Here is an 18973-nt window from a genome sequence, read left to right as displayed (position 1 = left end):
TCAACTTTAAAAAATGTAGGTTTTCTAGAAACAATATTTAAAGCAGGTATTAAATCTAACATACTTAAGTATTTTCAAAATGGCGGATCAAATAAAAATTTTTGAGTTTTACAAAATAAACCAGTATTTTTTACACATTTCGAAACAAAATAGTACAAACAGTAAATTAATTTGCAATGAATTGCTGTTACAATTACATACCACATTAAAAAACCATAATTAAAAAACCCATAAGTAAGAATAACTGTAACTAAAAAAATTTAAGTGAAAGGGTTTCATGTGTTACCTCATTGTAAACCCCTATGAAAATATATATTTTCACATTTAAACCATGTGTATAAAATAATAAAACTATGAATGTGTCATTTGGGTTCAAATTAAAATCTATAATTAGCCATTAATTAGACATATTTCGCCAACTTTTCTCCAAATTACGAGACTAATGATATTGGCAACAGATACAAAATGCATTATCGAAGCAAAGAGAACCCTCAGAGGTTGAGGAAAATAAATCGCCGAAGACTTTGATAACCTAGCAAGTGAACTGGGCTTTTCGAAGAGAAAAATATTAGCCTCAGTTTTACATTTGACAATTTTGAGATCCAAACAAAGACCTCCAGTTTTGGTCCAATACATCAAATACGATAAAAAACTATTTAAGACAGATTCTCTCTATGTTATTCAGGGGTCAAGAGGGCTACCTTTTGTGTTTTTTATAGCTTCAATCCTCCTTATACGGCTAGGACACCTTATCTGCCTCACCCTATATATACATACATATAAATAATAATGTTAGTGTTCCATTGATTTCAGTAGTACATTCTCACGAGAAACCTTAGGAATCCTTCGAAACATGACAGGGCAACTGGACGGAGTAGATTACAGTGATATATTTTTCCAGTGACTATCACTTACTTTCAGGATCCCAAGAAGTATTACACTACTTATATTAACGTTTAGAGTTATGTCACATATGGCAATTTGGGATATAACATAGAATAGCGAGAAAGGATAGAGTAAATAAATAATTGTAAGCTATATAATTACAATTACAACCCTACAACGTTTATAAGGAATTTTTCGTCATTCATGTCTCTGTTCCAGATAATGGCTCTTTGGAGACGTTCCCTATCCCAGTTCAAAAAACACCATACAGATTAGTGTGCTGAGTTCTTCGTTTTATTTAGTGGACTACGATTTAATACAATAATGCTAAGTAAACATTTACTATTATTAAGTTTTGGGATGGCATCTATGGAGCACATTTGGAGTATATTTTATGAAGCAGCAGGATATTATGGAGTGCGGAGTTTGTAATTCCTCTACATAATCACAGATCTCATACACGGCATGAGAAGTATTTTGGCTTGACCTCTTTATTTCAGAGATTTCAGGTGCCGATTCATTAGAGACTTTTTAATGTAACATGAATCACCCTGTAGGAGGATTCATTGTTTTGATTGTAAGACCAACGTAGATTTAGCAATTTCTCCAGCAAAATAACATACCTGTATGTATCCGTAATTATAGTGTACCGATTGTATTAAATAATAATTCTGGGGTAACTGGATTACCGGTGGAAGGAGTAGGCCCAGAAGAATGATAAGGACTGGACAGTACAAAAGAGGCTGCTATCAGCGAGGCGCGCAGTGTCTGATAACGAAATTGAGTGGTGGGGTGAGGTAGACGTGCCGTACCTCCCGTCTCAGTTGATCGGAAGTTATAGTAATGAGTAGACTTTGAAAGTGCTTAGAGTTAATCTTTTGCTAATCGTCATCGAACCTGCGGGTAAGTGAACCTTTTAACTGGAGTCTAGTCAATATTCATTCTTAGTTATTTTGAATAATTTTGGGGAAAGAAATATTGTAAAAATTAAATTTAATGGGAATGTAGGAACTTGTCCTTTTGATCTGTGCAATATAAAACTTGTTGGTGCAGTGAGCACATGTATATAAAATTTTATGTAAAAATACTAAAAGAGTTTTGTGGTTGTTACAGATGCTTTCAGCAATAATTTTTAATTCTCTAACACTGAAGATTTTTTATAATTTTAATTTTCTAACACTGAAAAGAAGTAATAGTTAAAGTAAAGTAAAAAAAATTAGAAACAAAATAAAATTGTATTTTGAAGATAAATTAAAGTGAAGAATTGCCAGATCAGATTAGAGTGTGAAAGTTTTGAATTTTGAAAATTGAATAAAAGACAAGCTGTAAGAACTTTGTACATTTTGGAGTGACGAATATATTACAAGTTTGAATTTAAAAGTCATCAAGAAGTTTTTATTTTAATTTTAAATCCAGTGATTATTTTTAAGAAGAAGTTTTATTTTAGTTTGAACTTTATTTATTTCAGAAGATTTTCTTTTATTTTTTGAACCTGCTCAAAAGTTTAAATTTCAAAGCTAATCCCTCATGTGCCAGTAAAACGGTACAATAGTACAGATTACAGAACATTAGTAACTAAAATGTTAAAATAATGTAATTTACAAAATAAAAGTGACTTCAAAAGCCTGTAAAATTTTTAGCAGTAACATAAAAAACCGAAAAGTAAAATAAAATAATTTTAATTTGAGGAAACCAATGATATTCATAACTGATGCCACACAATTTTTGAAGGCAACGCCAAATGAATAGGGATTTATCATCTGGGATTCGCTGGCCTTTGGATATCTTTTTTTATTGCACTTAGCCATTTTATGCTCACTTAGGACAGGAAACTCACTTTTGCACTTAGTCCTAAAAAGAACCTTTGCGTATGCTTCCGAAGTGACAGGATATTCAGAATGAGTAAGATTGAAGGAGAGGCCGTCTCCTGTTGAGATCCATGAGACAGAATAGCGAGTCTCGCCTAAGTCATGTCAGCTTGGTCGAAGGGGATGCTAGCTCTGTTCAAACCTCTTCCATTCAAAGCGGGTAGGGGCAGTACGAGTACTCCCTCATATTTAGACTAACAAAACTAAGGGAGCTCTACCCTCTCCAACAATCATCCTACTCCACCGCAGTAAACTACACCATCAACCCTTTTACCACTTAGATTCGTGAATGATAGTTTTTTTTATTTTCTACCGGCTCCAAATACTTTCACTATGTAATCTGTGTTAGCTCTTTTCACTAAAATAGATTCACTAAAATAAATTGGGTGAAACACATAGTACGACTATGATGATCATGGACACGTGATAATTGCTATATACCCCATCCGACGTAAAACGATGTAATGATTTACTCGTAATTATCTTTCGGTACTTTTGTTGTTTTGCAATATGTCTTTGAGGTGGATTTTATTTAATTTCTCCCCTCCACGCTTTTTAAAGAAACTTCTACTTTAAATGTGTTCTCACAATTCAACTTTATATTTGTTTGAACGTGGTCGAGCTTTGTTGTTTCTTAACGAAGCTCGTATATTATGTAGTGAATTTAGATAAATGTGTACATATGTGTCCAAACAGTGAAAATAAATATTTGAATTCAATTATAAAAAAGAGATACTTGGGAGGGGACATCGTGATCCCATATCTAAGTGTCCGTAGAGTGGTGAGTATGGCGTACTTCACCATTTACAACGCGTGGTGAAGTCATTGATATAAAATTACTTTAAATTATCATCGAATTCCACAATATGATTTTATTTAGACTTATTGTACCGTAGTGAGAGTTAGAGTTGACCATCTTTATTAAAACATGGTAAGAAAACACATTTTATCATCTCTTATATACTGGTTCATAACCATATCACATTAACAAATTTGAAATGTACTTGTACAATAGTAAATAACACGAATACAATAGAAAGCACTTCTACTAAAAATAATAGCTTAATAATGGAAGAAATTTCAAGTGATATTTTTATAATGGCATTTTTCTCTTTCTGTACCTCTGTAACTCACTACGCAGCACACTACTCAAGCCTTTTTTCAATTGCAATGTAAATTAACTTCGTATGTCTCAATCTTTGCGATGTACCTTATGGTTTTTGAGACTATTTTAACCCATTTTCACCCCTCCTACAAAAACTCGAAATTCTGAGGCCTGGGAGTTTGTATCACTTATTGCTAGGTATAGAACAAATTTGCACAAGGTAGAAATTTCTTTGGGTGTTAAGTTGGATCCTATAATTATTACTAGACTATTCATCTTATTCGTATGTAATGGCTGGCTTTTAAAATTATTAATTAGTAATTTCTTCCAAGGGATATACTGAATTACATGCAGTTTATTAAATGGTTTAGTGAGTTATTTTAGATTACTTGAATTAACCCATTCTCGGTTGAAATAAAAAATTAACTTGAGATGACCTAGAAAGCGTAATTTTAAAAATGAATCATAAAAGGGTGTCCGTTGGCTTGGCAAGAGAAATTTTCCGTGAAAGATTTGAGATTCTATTATGAGTTAATGACGAACAATGGTTGTTACGCTGAATATTTTACCAATAATGTGTATTTTGTTCTTAAAGTAAAATAATCTGTGATCCCAAAAAATACATCTCTTCCTTCGTATATATGTACAAATTATAATTTGCCATAAACACGTATCTTTCTCATTACGACTGTTCCTTGACAGTTTTCTTGTAGAATTGCTCTTTGTGGTCTTGTTTGCACAAAACTGTTAGGCTTTCCCCTTTAGAGAGCATTCTGTTGTGCGGTCCGATTCAAGCATATTGGTTCATTACCGTTAAGGGAAGAACTATGCTACAATACCTTTTTGGACTTGAAGTCAACGTCATAGTGTAAACTATTCCTATTGTTGTGTAGCATGGAAGATGCTTGGGGCATGTGAGAACGTCTAAAGACAATCTTCCAGACATGCTTACGTATACAACTCTTAATTTTTTTCAGTGAGAAATCTCTGAAATAATCGGAGAGTGATAAGGTACAATTAGTACGATGTGTAAAGTACACTAATGATAATACGAGTAGCTTTGCTTCATTACCTACTATTATTAGTAGCTAGTAAATTGCACAGAGTATTTTCTTCTTTTATTTTATTAAATGAGTGTCTATTAACGGGTCACGTGACTGGACGTACCCCCAGTGTCCAGCAGCTGCTCTGCTCTGCTCTCTCTCGCCTCATTTGTCAGTGAAGGGCTCTCTCGCCGATCAATTAGTCCCATTCACTGCCATATTGTTACACCCAGTCAAGGGCTCTCCTCTCCGCGTCTATTGCTGCTGCCCTGCGCCACTCACTATCGGATCTATTCATTATATCAATTCAATAGTTTTTTATCTACTGTTTTATCTAATATACTGTACAGTCTCTCTTTCTCTATGCACCCTCTGCTTCAACTATGTTTACTTTTTTATTTGGTTTTAAATCGTAGTGCTCTGTACTTTGGCGTATAAAAATTACATATATAAAAAACCTTAAAATATGTCTCCATTACTTTTTTTATTGAAAAAGCCACATATAAACAAATAATTGTGAAATATAAGATTCTTATCGTACAAAATACTCGTGTATTTTCATTATAATATAATAAATACAATGGTTTCTTGTGGTCATTTAAAAATATAATGAAGCTCCTGACAAGTTATATGGAAACTTGAATTTGAAAAGTAGAGTGCGGACCTTACTTTATTATTTTAGAATGCTGCCGTTAAAGCATCCAAAATAATCATTACAGTGTACAAGACATTATGGGATTATGGGAAATAATAGATTTTCCGATCAACACGTGATTATGTGATTTATCATCTATCTCAGTCCTTTATTCAGAAATGAAATGTCAATAAACGCACTATTACAGTTAATTACTTAAAAAGTAATTTAAGAGCATTTTTGTATAGAGTAACTTATTTATAGAAACTGCAACAATATTTTTTGACGTTTTGTTAACAAAATATAGCACTTAGAGTTATATTTTATTGTTTGCAAATTGTAAAACATTCTTCTCTATTCCTCGTTAAAAAAAGTTTCAACAAGTGTTGTTGAAAGAGTTTCTGCGCTCCTAGAGGCTAAACGGTTAGTATATCAATATAGCGGCAAGAATTAAAAAGTCTTAGAATTACATGAAGACCTCAGATACGGCCCAAAGGTAAAGTTTCAAATTTGGTAAAGTATTAATTTCACAGTAAACATTAAATTTAATGTTTACTGTGGTATTAACATTTTATGAGACCCCAATGGGTACCTCCTTTGAGTTGATCACTGTGTTTAACGGTGCATAAACCAAAAAGTGTCTTCAGACCATTTACTCAGAATTCTTAACTAAATTCATTAATTCATTTACTTTAGGTTAGTTCATTTCGTGTCTGTCATATATACTATCAGAACAAAATCGTGGCTAATACAAATCTTTAAACAAAGAAGACTCATTAGAACAATGTTAACAGCGCGATCCGATGGCCAGTCCAAGGGAGATGAATTATTGCTAGCTAATCATGTTTTCTGGTCCTAGTCATTAACTTCACTTTGGGTTTGAATTGCCTGTGACACGTACATACCAACCGGTAGTTACCATTAGCTTTGATATCGTCTTTGTAATTTAGCCAAGTTGGTTGTATTAGGGTATTAGCATTTACTGATGTCAATAATTAAGAGAAACTACTTTAAGTAGTGATTTAATTGAGTAGTGAGTTGTAATTTAATTTTTAATTTATTTGTGTGACAGGCTACAAACTTTTCAATTTATTACACGTAGATAGGAATTGTAAAATTCCGAGATGTTTTAAGACATTAGTTGCGTTTAAATCAATGACAACACATTATTGTTGAGTTATTACCAATAATTTTACAATTTGTTACTTCAATAACGTCTTTATTGAGAATCCATAAAATTGTGAGGTTGTAGTAAAAAAATGTAAACTGTAACAGAACATTGCTATTACACACGTATTTGTGTTTGTTACCACTGATGGAGTAAAGTTATAAATCACCGTCAATCTAGTCAACCAAGAAGTTTTATTCGTACATAGATACTTTTATATAGACAATTTTATTTTATACTAAGAAACAGTTTTGCTTTCCAGCTCACCCAACTGATCTTTGAAATTTCAGAAGAAATTACTCAAATCTAAGAATTACAATGAAAATTGGAACAATTAATTCGTGTTACCATTTAATAAATCTGTGTTATGTTTTATCATACGACTTGCAAAGAAAGTGTTTCAGTCCTGATTTTATGACTCCATCTTAAAGAGCTTTAAACTTGGACATTAATTGTAATGTCGTTTACGTTGCACTATTCTTATTCTGGTGGATATCTGGCCTTTTTTTTTAATTTATTTTATTTTTTTTTTTTTTTTTAGAATAATGCACATATTGATAGTCTAACAATTTAAGAGTCGAGTATACTTATACAAATTAAATGAACGATGATATCCTCTGGTGAAACGGTTAATGAATAACACAATCCCGATTAATCTAACAGTTTTACGGAGCATTAGGGAGTTTTGGAGAAGCTCGTACCAACTGCGGGATGCCACACATCATGATCCTCAGTCACTTGTCTCAAGGAGAGACGATTTGGACTCCATGAGATCCAGGCTATGAATATCACGTTCTATAAAAGCAGAGGATAATAGTTCTAGATTCAAACACAGGGAAACGACTGTTAAGGCTCATCACATTACTGACCAATACAAATGGAATAAGAAGGGCCTCTGAGGTCGGAAACAGATGAAATGTTAAGGACTCAACATACTTTAGAGGTAAGCGATGATTGGGAGGGACTGTGACTGTCCAGGCATGTTGGCCGGATCGTGTCGTTAGGTAGTGGATAATGTAGGTACCCAGTACCTTTCATGTGTATGATTTCAACACACACTCTATAGAACATAAGTTTCAATGTCTGATTGCAAGGACTGTCTCTACTAAGATCGGTAGAGAGATCTCAATATTTTCAACACAACGATGGGCATCATTGTAGAATATGTGTATTGTCATTAACAAACTACAGGTAGAAGCTTAAATTGAAGTCTTGAGACATTTTTGGATTGGCAACAATACTCTCAAAATACACCAAATCAATTTGTTATAGAGAAAACAAAAAGCCGAAAGCATTCTCATAAAGAGGTGAAATAAGAGCTAGCCAACTGCCTTTTGCAGGACAAGGAAGATAATAGCAACATGACTTAGTCACTCAATTATAGAACCACCCACTGCGAAAATTGATTAATGATGTGGAAAAAAGATGACAAATGCTCTTATAAAGAAAAAACGAATACAATATTTTTTCAAATACCGCCGTTTACAACAGAAATGCGCTTAAAATTAGAGATAGTTTGGTTTGGGGGCCTGTTTTGGAATTAGAGTAATTATTGCAATTTTTTTAATGGAAGGAAAACTTTGATGATGGATGCAGGAATAACTTTAATACCACAGGCTGAGCAAGATTTAGGTTCTTGATGGCAGACTGGACACCATCAACCAAAATGTCAGCGACAGAATAATCTGTGTATTAAACACATCAGATCCCTCTCAAAACTACTCGTTATTTTAAGGTGTATAAAAGGAAGTAAAGCACATTCAAAAATTTGAAAAATAGACAGTTACATTACTTACAATACTGACAATTTGTTATAATGATATGGAGATTCAGACTAGGCCTATATCATGGGAGAAATTTTACACTGACAGCAACAGTCTGCAAGACGCGTAGCTTTAAAAGCTACGATTAATACTATTAGCTAAATATATGGTTCATCACTTGGTAGTCTGAAAGATAACATAAGAAAAAATCTTGAATTAATTATTAATTTTGCAGAAATTTTGCCTAATCTAAGGCTTTTGTACTGATCGCTCTGTTTGCGTTGGTTGATTTGAATAGTCTTTATTGAAGATTGGAGGCTACTATTGACTTTTGTTCCTTTTACACATAGAAATTTGACTGAAACCGAATTGTTCAGTGATATAAATATTTTTATATTATTGATGACATAATAGCAAATATAAAAACCACAAGTGATGTAGTCGTCATTGTATTGTTTGTTATAGTAGTATATTAGCGAGATATCTCCTTCTAGTTTGCTCACAGGCTTTACTGTCTTGAGGAAAGTCGAAGAACAAGTCAATAACCTGCATCCATAGTAGGGTTACCATTGATTGGTTAACCTTAGCATTAGATCATTTAAATAGATGAAATACTTTCCATCACCACTTGATTGTACTATAGGGATGACAAAAAAACATCGATGTATCGTTCAAAACACATATATAGCCTATGTGCCAATCTCAAACTGGTATATTTTACAACATCGATGTTTCCAACTACGTTTTCTTCATGGAAATTAGGTTTTGATTAATTTTTAATATATTACACATGTTTATATTATTGTAAAAAAAGTACTTTGAATATGTGTCAACGCATAATTTTCTTTGGTCATTATTTGTTTACCGATCTAGCCAATAGTAATGATGGAATGAATCACCATTGTGGGTACACAATCCCAGTTAGCGCTGTGATATATTCCGGTCCGGCCGGCCGATTCTAAATTGCACATATAGAACCGATTTCATTAGTTGGTAACACGATTCATATCGGATATATATACAGGGTGTTCTGGAAAAAAGGTGCCCATAAGTCAGGGCGTGATTCCTCACATCAAAATAAGAAAAAAGGTCTAATTAACATAGGTCCGAAAATGCTTAGTTACCAAGTTATACAGGGTGAAAGATTTCGTCTGAATTTCAGTTCCCCTGCTGCAACGAAGGCCCTACGGGTATTTGTTGGCTGTTAATTAAGATGTACAATTTAGCGTACTTTATGTAAAATGAACTGAAAAATTGAATAAAACCGTTTTCCAGACCTGTAGCTACAGTAATTTTTTAAGATATGTGACGAAATACGCGAAACTTGGTCCCGAAAAACAAGTTACATTTAGGTTTGAAGCAGATTTACTATGTTAAATGTACAATAAACACAAAATATATTTTTCACGGTACTTGTAGAAAATTTAATTTCGAAGAGAAAGATGTAAAATAAGTCTATAATAGACAAACGCAAACTTTAAAAAATAATCCTTAATTACATACAAAACGCATGAAAAATAGACAAAATCTGTTAAGCTCTCTACAAAATGTAATATTGAAATTAAAACAGCCTGTTTTATTAAAATATTTGATTTGAGAAAACAAAATAATTTCTATTTAAAACATATGTTTTAAACAATGTAACATTGTTTATAATAATTTTAAATAAACATTACAAGCAGCTATTTTTTCCATTGCTCATTAAGTGCGTGTGTTGATCTGTACTTTTAATACAAAGTTAGTGCGAGTGCCGTTGAAGTTAATTTTTGATAGCTAATAATATCTTATTCATCATGGCAGGTAATATGAATATTATGTACACTAATGGTGAAATGGCAGACATGCATTTAATGTACGGTCTTGCACATTGCAACAGTCGTCAGGCTAGACGACTCTATCAGGAACATTTTCCTCATAGACAGTTACCGACTCATAAATGTTTTCTTCCATTCATAGAAGGCTAAACGAGACGGGAACCTTTAAATCTGGAAAAGTTGGTAGATCAGGACGGCCACGTACAACGTGTAGCCTACAGCTGAATTGGAGGAGGAGGGTGTTGGACGAAATAGAGAATCATCCTGGAAGAAGTACTAGAGAACTAGCCTTGGATTTCGGTGTTAGTAATTCAATTGTCTGGAAGATTTTACACGAGCATCAGTTGCATTCTTATCACTATCAAAGGGTCCAGGCTCTTTTTTGCCTCGAGATTACTTTCCTCGTGTTCAGTAGCATGGCCTGCAAGGTCACCTGATCTCAATCCTCTAGACTTTTTCTTTATGGGGACATTTAAAGACGCTTGTCTACGACTCGCCTGTGGATACCATAGAAGAGTTGCGAATAAGGATTGTTAACGGGATTCAAAGGATACGTGAGACACCTGGGATCTTCGAAAGAGTTCGGCAGTCTATGAGAAGACGGCTGGATGCTTGTATTTTGAATGAGGGGAAACATTTTTGAACATCTACTGTGACGTGGTTAGTTTTTTAGGACAAGTGTAACTTTTTTGTTGAATGATAATTCAGATAACTTTTTATGTATGATAATGTATGATTGTTAAAAATATTTACTTGATAAAAAATAATAGTAACTCATTAATTTGTTTTAATAAAACAGCTGTTTTAATTTCAATATTACATTAGAGAGCTTAACAGATTTTGTCTATTTTTCATGCGTTTTGTATGTAATTAAGGATTATTTTTTAAAGTTTGCGTTTTGTCTATTATAGACTTATTTTACATCTTTCTCTTCGAAATTAAATTTTCAAGAGTACCGTGAAAAAAATATTTTGTGTTTATTGTACATTTAAACATAGTAAATCTGCTTCAAACCTAAATGTAACTTGTTTTTTTTCGGGACCAAGTTTCGCGTATTTCGTCACATATCTTAAAAATTATACTGTAGCTACAGGTCTGGAAACGGTTTTATTCAATTTTTCAGTTCATTTTACATAAAGTACGCTAAATTTTACACCTTAATTAACAGCCAACAAATACCCGTAGGGCTTCGTTGCAGCAGGGGAACTGAAATTCAGACGAAATCTTTCACCCTGTGTAACTTGGTAACTAAGCATTTTCGGACCTATGTTAATTAGACCTTTTTTTCTTATTTTGATGTGAGGAATCACGCCCTGACTTATGGGCACCTTTTTTCAGAACACCCTGTATATATATGGGGCGTAACTGAAATACACCGATAAACTTCAGGAGGTTATTCCTGGGGTAAAAGCAAACAAAAAAATTCCTATAAATGTATGTCATAAAATACATCGTGTTCCGTCTGTTTGAGTTTTTTACATTCAAATTTTTCACAACCATTAAAGGTAGGTTGCCAATGGCGCAGTGTAGGGGGTACGGCGGTTATCGCAAGATAACCAGATCAAGCAACGTCGAGCGTGGCCGCTGCTTGGATAGTTGACCGCTGAGCGATCCTGTCCTTGCAAGGGGCCCGCCTGCCCGGCCATTGGTGGTGGTTCGGAAGTCACCTTTAAGCCGTTGGTCCCCAGGTTAAGTGCTAGAGAGGGCTTCTTAGCCCTAACTTCGCCTGGTAAAATAAGACATTCTTTACTTTACTTTTACTTTACTTTTTAGAAAGTTAAAATTTGCAACAAATTCTAATCTAATAAAGATCATCAATTTGAAAAAAATTTTTAGACAACAAAATTCAAATCGGTAGCAAAATCTTTGATGATGAATTTCTTAAAAACTACTTCCTGTATAAAAAATGTAACAGAATCAACAAAATTTATAAATTTTATTCTAAAACAAACAGTACCTCAATTATTGAAATCGATCAAGAGATAAAAAAGTTGTGGCATTTTTCTTAACCTAGTAACATGTAATATTTGCGAAATTGCATTTAACAATATGTATTGTAAACTGCAATTAGAAATTGCATAACAAAAATCAATTTTCACATATAATTTTTTTCTTCAAACTTGCAACATTCACACCCCTTCATTCCATGCCAATTATGCCCACTTCTGGCGCTGAAGTCAGTTTCCTCATTGCGTGGTCTTCCAGTTGAATGCCAGAAACTCATCTACACTGTAAAAGGCGTTTGACGCCAGGCAGAATTTGATACAAGTTTTTAACACCTTGGGTGATGAGGCATTTTTAATTAATCAATCTGTTTATAAAATGAACACCTGCCTGTGAAGGTAAATGTTGATAAACCACCATTCTGTGCATTCCCGAACGGAAGTTATCTCTGCCTCTATTTCTCTCATATTCATGTATGTCTCTGGTTAAGGCACAATTAATAGGAGTTTGTTTCTAAGAAGTAGAGACATGTCAGAGTCAACAGTTGCAAACTTTTAAACACTGTCCTGCACGACTCTCTAAAGTTAAAATTAGCGATAATGGAATTGCTTTTTTTTAATTTGAAAACTCTCATAAAATGGTTGTTTGCATAGTCTCCCCATAATACAATTCCATACGAAAGGTGGGAGTAAATTAAGCCATAGTACGCCGTAATCAGTACCTGATTCGGGCAATATTTTGCCATAGATCTTAAGACATAAACTGCTGAGGATAATTTGGTACAAACATAATCAATGTGATTTTTCCATGTGAACCCTCGATCAAGCTGTATATTGTAAGAAAAAACAAATATTGTTTATCCGAAATACATATATATATATATATTTATTTGTTTTCTCTTACCACCTCAGATCCCATGGAGAGACTGTTAACAAAAGCGGGAGACACAATAACACCCTGTAGAAGCTAACTTGGGGAAAACTTCTATCCAATGTGGTTTTTGAATGGTTTCCCAGATAAGTACTGGCAATAAGATTTCACTAAGCGGCAAGTGCTAATCCGTTACAAGTTCTTGTATTAAAATAAATATTTAAATGTAATTGATTTAAAATGCCTGATTTACACATATTAAAATTACTCTTTTATAATACAAATATTACCAATATTATTTTTCATATTATTAGTTCTATAACATATTGTTAATGTAACTAAGAATGTGTTTGATTTTAACTGAAAATACATTATAATCTTGTTCTAATATGGTTGACAGTATAAGGCCAATTTAAAAATATCAAAGTTTTATAAACATTGATATAGCGATACATTGTAACATCGAGTTTTGTGGAAGTTTTGCCATCCCTAACTATGTATCAAGCATGAAGTGCACTGCCACATTAACTGTCGGTGTGACTGAATTGTGAAGTGGTACTAACAGAGTTTCAAATTCAACGTTACCCATTAGAAAGGGTTCTGCTTGCATAAGAGTTTGATCCAATATAGTTTTATTGTAAGCAAAAGTTTGCTGTGTAGTTAGGATCCAAAACTTCCGAGGGATAGGACCTTCTATCAACATCATCACTGCAGTCTATACTTGTAATCTTAAGTAATCTAACATCATAACACATGCACTATGAGATCTGCTACAGTCAACGTGTTAAAATACTAACTAAATTTGACATTATTGATAATTATCGCTTGGTGGGGGGAGAGGGGGCAGAAAATTTGGTGCCTCTACTTTCACCAGCTGACCAATGAAACATATGAGCATGGCACAGAAGAAGTAGCTGATGCTCCAATTATGCTATGTGACCAATTTAAGGGCGTGACACTGGGGAAGTTGGTATGCATCTCTGGTGAACTTAAATTGGAAAAAAAAGGGAAGTCAAACAATTAAGCTTTCCTAATCTTTAGTTTTATTCCTAACGAAAATTATTAATATTTTGAGAAGCAAATACTAGGGTCTGTCAAGTTATAAAATTTTAAAAATAGCTCAGTTAAATTCTGTAACTAATACAATTTAAATTGTATTATCATTGTTTTTTTGTACATTATACAAATCAAACAATAAATATAACGAAGATTTGAGTGAATTGGAATAATTGTAAACTTGAATTTAATTAAACAACTAGTACACAAATTACAATAATGACTATCCTTAATTACATTACATACTATGTAATAGCAATAAAAGATTATATATAATTTTTTAATTCAATTTCATTTTAATTAAATATTATTTTTTTAAACGTAATTACAATAACTTTATAGGTTTGATGCTATATTATTGAAAATGGACAACGGACAACGTGTTTTAGTTGAATGGTTATAAAAAACTATGGTGAACTAATGCCAGCATGGGCGATGCATGATACCTTCCACTTCTCCAAAACAAAACACTTTACTGTACTTTACATGTTTTTAGCTGTCTATCATGCATAATCTTTAGTAAACTGATTAATATTTATTCCGTTGTAATTTTCATTGTTATTACAACTAATTTTTTAAGTACGGTATTTAGTATTTTTCATAAAATATAGCAGAAAGACTGAAACAGTTGGGAGCTTTATACAGATAGGGTAAGACAGAATTGGAGCGTGAATATTAAAAAACAACATTCAAGCAAAACCGCTCAAACAGTACTTAGCACTGTCTGCTGGTCAATTCAGTAAATCTGTAGTAGCTGAAAAATCCATTCTTTCAATGTTTGTAGCCATAACTGACCCAAAAGTAGCCTTTGGAAAGAATACCACTACAAGAGTTGTGGTAATGAATCTGAATGATTTCAAATGTTTATACTGCTCAGTCGCTTCGTATTATACACTTCTCAAATTAAACTTAGCAAAACCCTCAGAAGGAAAAGTTATCTTACAGGCTTGTTATGATCTGATATAAAATGCTGTCATTTTTGGAAAATATAAGATCAGAGAATGGCTTGAACAGATTCATTACTGATGCCAAAGAGTTGCATAAAAACTGGAGAAAGTCTAAATGAAGAAGTTTTCTTATGGAGGAGAAGATGAACCTATTGTACTAAGAAAAAACTTGTAGAAACTTTTTAATACAAAATCACAACAGAAGATTTAAGTTCTTGTACAAATGACCTGGTCTACAGCACATGGAAAAGAAGAAACTTAGAATTTGTTGTGAAAATCTCCAATCAGTTCTGACTGATCAGAAAGAGTGGAACACAGAGGAGGTGAGTTAGTGGAAGAGTTTCTTTTTACATCACCTATGCAAACCAAGAAAGAGCGAAATCAAGCAGGTGTTGTCTTATCTAACTGAAAACTAATCATATGTTGACACATTTGTTAGCTTAACAATTCTTCTTACTATTCCCAATTTAGTTACCAGTGGCGAAAGGAGTTTATCTGTTGATGAAGAATTAAGGTCGACCCTTTCACAGGAACGATTAATTGGTTTGGCATCGCTAGCAATAGAAAGCAAAACTTCTAAATTAGATAAAAAGTTAATTTTTATAAAATTTCACCAAATAAAAGGCCATAATTAATCATTTTTTAAATGTAATTTCTTTCAATTTTGTGTGTGTATATTTGTAGTTGTGATTTAAGTTCATATTTAACATCTTAACGTGTATGAGAAGATGATTTCTGTAACCAATTCTATAGCATAATATACAGTATAATCATGAGTATGAAACCATATGTGGATTGTACATAATCGTCTCAAACACTAGACAAAATTTCATATGTTTTCAAAAATAACATATAAAAAAAATGTGGACGTTTTTAAAACCATTCTTAGTTTTCTTCACTGACCCTTTAGAAAAGTATCTTTTGAAGAATGCTTTACTTTTGACATTAGATGTAAAAAGTCAAGAGCTGCACATATTATTAAATCTTGCACACCCATATGCTATAAATGTTATGCAGATGTAATTTGTGTAAAATTTATAGAATAATGAACTGAAATTCAAAATTTTGCTTCTATTTAATTGATTTTATACAATTGTACAAATTGGGGGAAGGGACACCAAATCAACATTTCAAATGGTCCAAAAATTTATCTCAGACTGACCGTATATTTATCTGTTCAATAGCTCTTCCACTTAACGTTTCTTTTATTCTGATGTAATAACTTATACAGAAAATCTTTGTGTTCCATTATGTAAATAAATTATGTTTATGTTTAATATATTATACTGATTGCAACAAAAATGATCAATACTTGAACAACATTTGGAGAACATTATTTTGTTATTATAAGTTCCCCTAGCTTATATATAAGGCTATATTGGTTCTTTTTAATGTAGCAGAAATAATCTTGCACAGTGCTGAAAATAAAGTAATGATAGCAGAATGTTTGACATTGAACAGATCAAGGATTAAGTAGTTATCAAGATCATCACAATGTACGAGTACACAGCTGTAATACAAGACATATAATAAGCTCAAACAATACTCTATAAGATTAAAGGAAACATAAACTAGTCACATGTTTCATAAAACTGAATTCTCTAAATTCATTCTTGAAACTTGGTACCTGAGAGAACTCATTGATTTTGGGGTCTAAAGATGAAAAAGTACTGTAGTTAGTCCATCCATGTGATTTTTGTTACATTCCTTCGGATCCTTTGATACGTAGTATGAGTTTATTTTTTAAACAGTTTAGGAAGGAAGAACTCCTGGGTCCCTGGACAAGCTGTTGTAATTTCAAAGCAATAGGTTATTTGGTTTTGGAGTACATGTAAATAAATGCCTGGAAATTGCTGAAAGAAGGTTGCTTTAGAGCACTGTGAAAATCTAACCGATGATATTAGCCCTATCTAATGCTTTCAGGAGTAGTTTCTTGGAATGTCATCTGGTATTATTCTAGATCAATAACATTATTACAGTTTCAAATATAAAAAAAAAATTATTTAGAATGGGTTAAAATCTCACAAACAGAGAAGAATTATTGAATTACATATTGGTTAATACATGTTCCATGTAAAAATCTTTAAAGTTAAAAAATGCTTCCTCTTCCTTTCATGTTTCTCCACGTTGTAGCATGTGTAGCACTGTTTTCGCACTTTATTTATTACACCTTCAGGAGTTGGGAGTGGGTAAGCAATATAATGGCATTCAGGAGAATCAGATGTTAGTCCCCTCCTAGCTCAGGTTAAAAACACTGGTTTATAAACAGTAACGGCAAGCAAGGTAACTGAAAATGTAACATTGACCTACAGTTCCTGCTACTAACTGACTCTATATGTCAGTTCTATCTTACACATACTAAATATGTAAATTAGCAGAAAATACTTCCCCTTGTTTAGACAAGTTTTTCATCATGTGAAGTAGATCTTTAGAGGTCAAATGTTTATCCTCTAATGAGGATAAACATGAAATTTAGAAAACTCACAAATGCCAAAAGTTAGTTCATCTGATAGTTGGAGCAAGCTGTCTGGTGGGTTGACAAGTATTTTATTACACCAATTTTTCTCACCACAAACTAGCAGTCTCTAAAAACTTATTTTATCTAAGTATAAAAATACAATATTAATTACTATTTTAAACAAATAATTATTTTAACACTTCAAAAGATACTTATTATTGCTTATTTGCTTTGATATTAATCCTCTCTGAACTGTTGGGAACATCTCGCAATTTGTGTTAGGTTTCTTAATTATGGCTATTTGAAATCCATGAACATTCAGATCTAGATACTAGTGCAACAAAACAGGATAAGATGAGAAGATGAATATTTCCATCAATATTTGTACACATCTCGTAATCTGTGTTAAGATACTTAGTGACATCCTAAAACATCTCTACATCATTTTTATTTAACATTTCAAGATGTTGGTGATTTTAAACTAACTAACTGTGATTGGACTAACCCTCGTTCTACACAGCTGTCTGCCAGTGGAAGAGTTTTGCTGGGTCTGTCATCTTTGCCTTAACTTCACCAATTAAACCATATTAAGATACATCAAAAATGTTCAGCTTGATCTGGTGTTCAGGTAATCTCCTGGAGATTAACCTTCATTGTTAACCTAATTAGTGAGAGTTTCTCTATCCACCTCTCTGCATCACTATGAATTATCATTTCCACTAACCATCTTCCAAAAATAAATCTGTGCATGTGTTCAATCTGAAAAGGTCCCATCTGGAGGCCATTAGATGAGACCTGGAGGTTGGTGCTTTAAACTCCTATAATAGAAATGGTGATGTTGACCTTGCATTTGACAACTTTATGAATGGACTCAGTGATTTAATTGAAAGGTGCTTTGAAGAAAGGTGCTTTGATGTGCCCATGAAGAATATGAGCTCCTGTTGTTTTCCTGCTTTGTTTAGTCACCGTCTTAAGGAACTTAATTATTATTATTGTTTTTCTGATGTAAGGTCTTTTTTAATATTGAGTTCTGCCGTATTCATGATGCTTACAAATGAGAATCAAGGGTATGTTGTGAAAGATATATTGACTACTTAGAAACTGATATTCTTTGGTCTTTTGTAAATTCTTTGAAGAAAGATACAACTATTCCCAGTACTATGAAGCTAAAGGACCAGGTAGTAATACAACCAAAGGAGACATGTGACATATTTGCCACCTAATTTAATTCAGTATATACTCCTGACATTGTATATGCACCTACCTATGATTTTATTATGCAGATTCTTCTCTCAAGGTATACTGTGTCTCTTGAAGATATCAAAAAGTTGTTTGATGCGTCTAAGGGTACTGGACCTGATGGAATAACTTCTGCAATCCTAATGTACTGTGCTGGTGAGATTGTGCCCTTCCTTACA

The sequence above is a fragment of the Homalodisca vitripennis genome, chromosome 4, assembly GCF_021130785.1.
Source record: "Homalodisca vitripennis isolate AUS2020 chromosome 4, UT_GWSS_2.1, whole genome shotgun sequence".
NCBI classification, from domain to species: Eukaryota; Metazoa; Arthropoda; class Insecta; order Hemiptera; family Cicadellidae; genus Homalodisca; species Homalodisca vitripennis.
Note: the sequence above shows the minus strand (reverse complement) of the source record.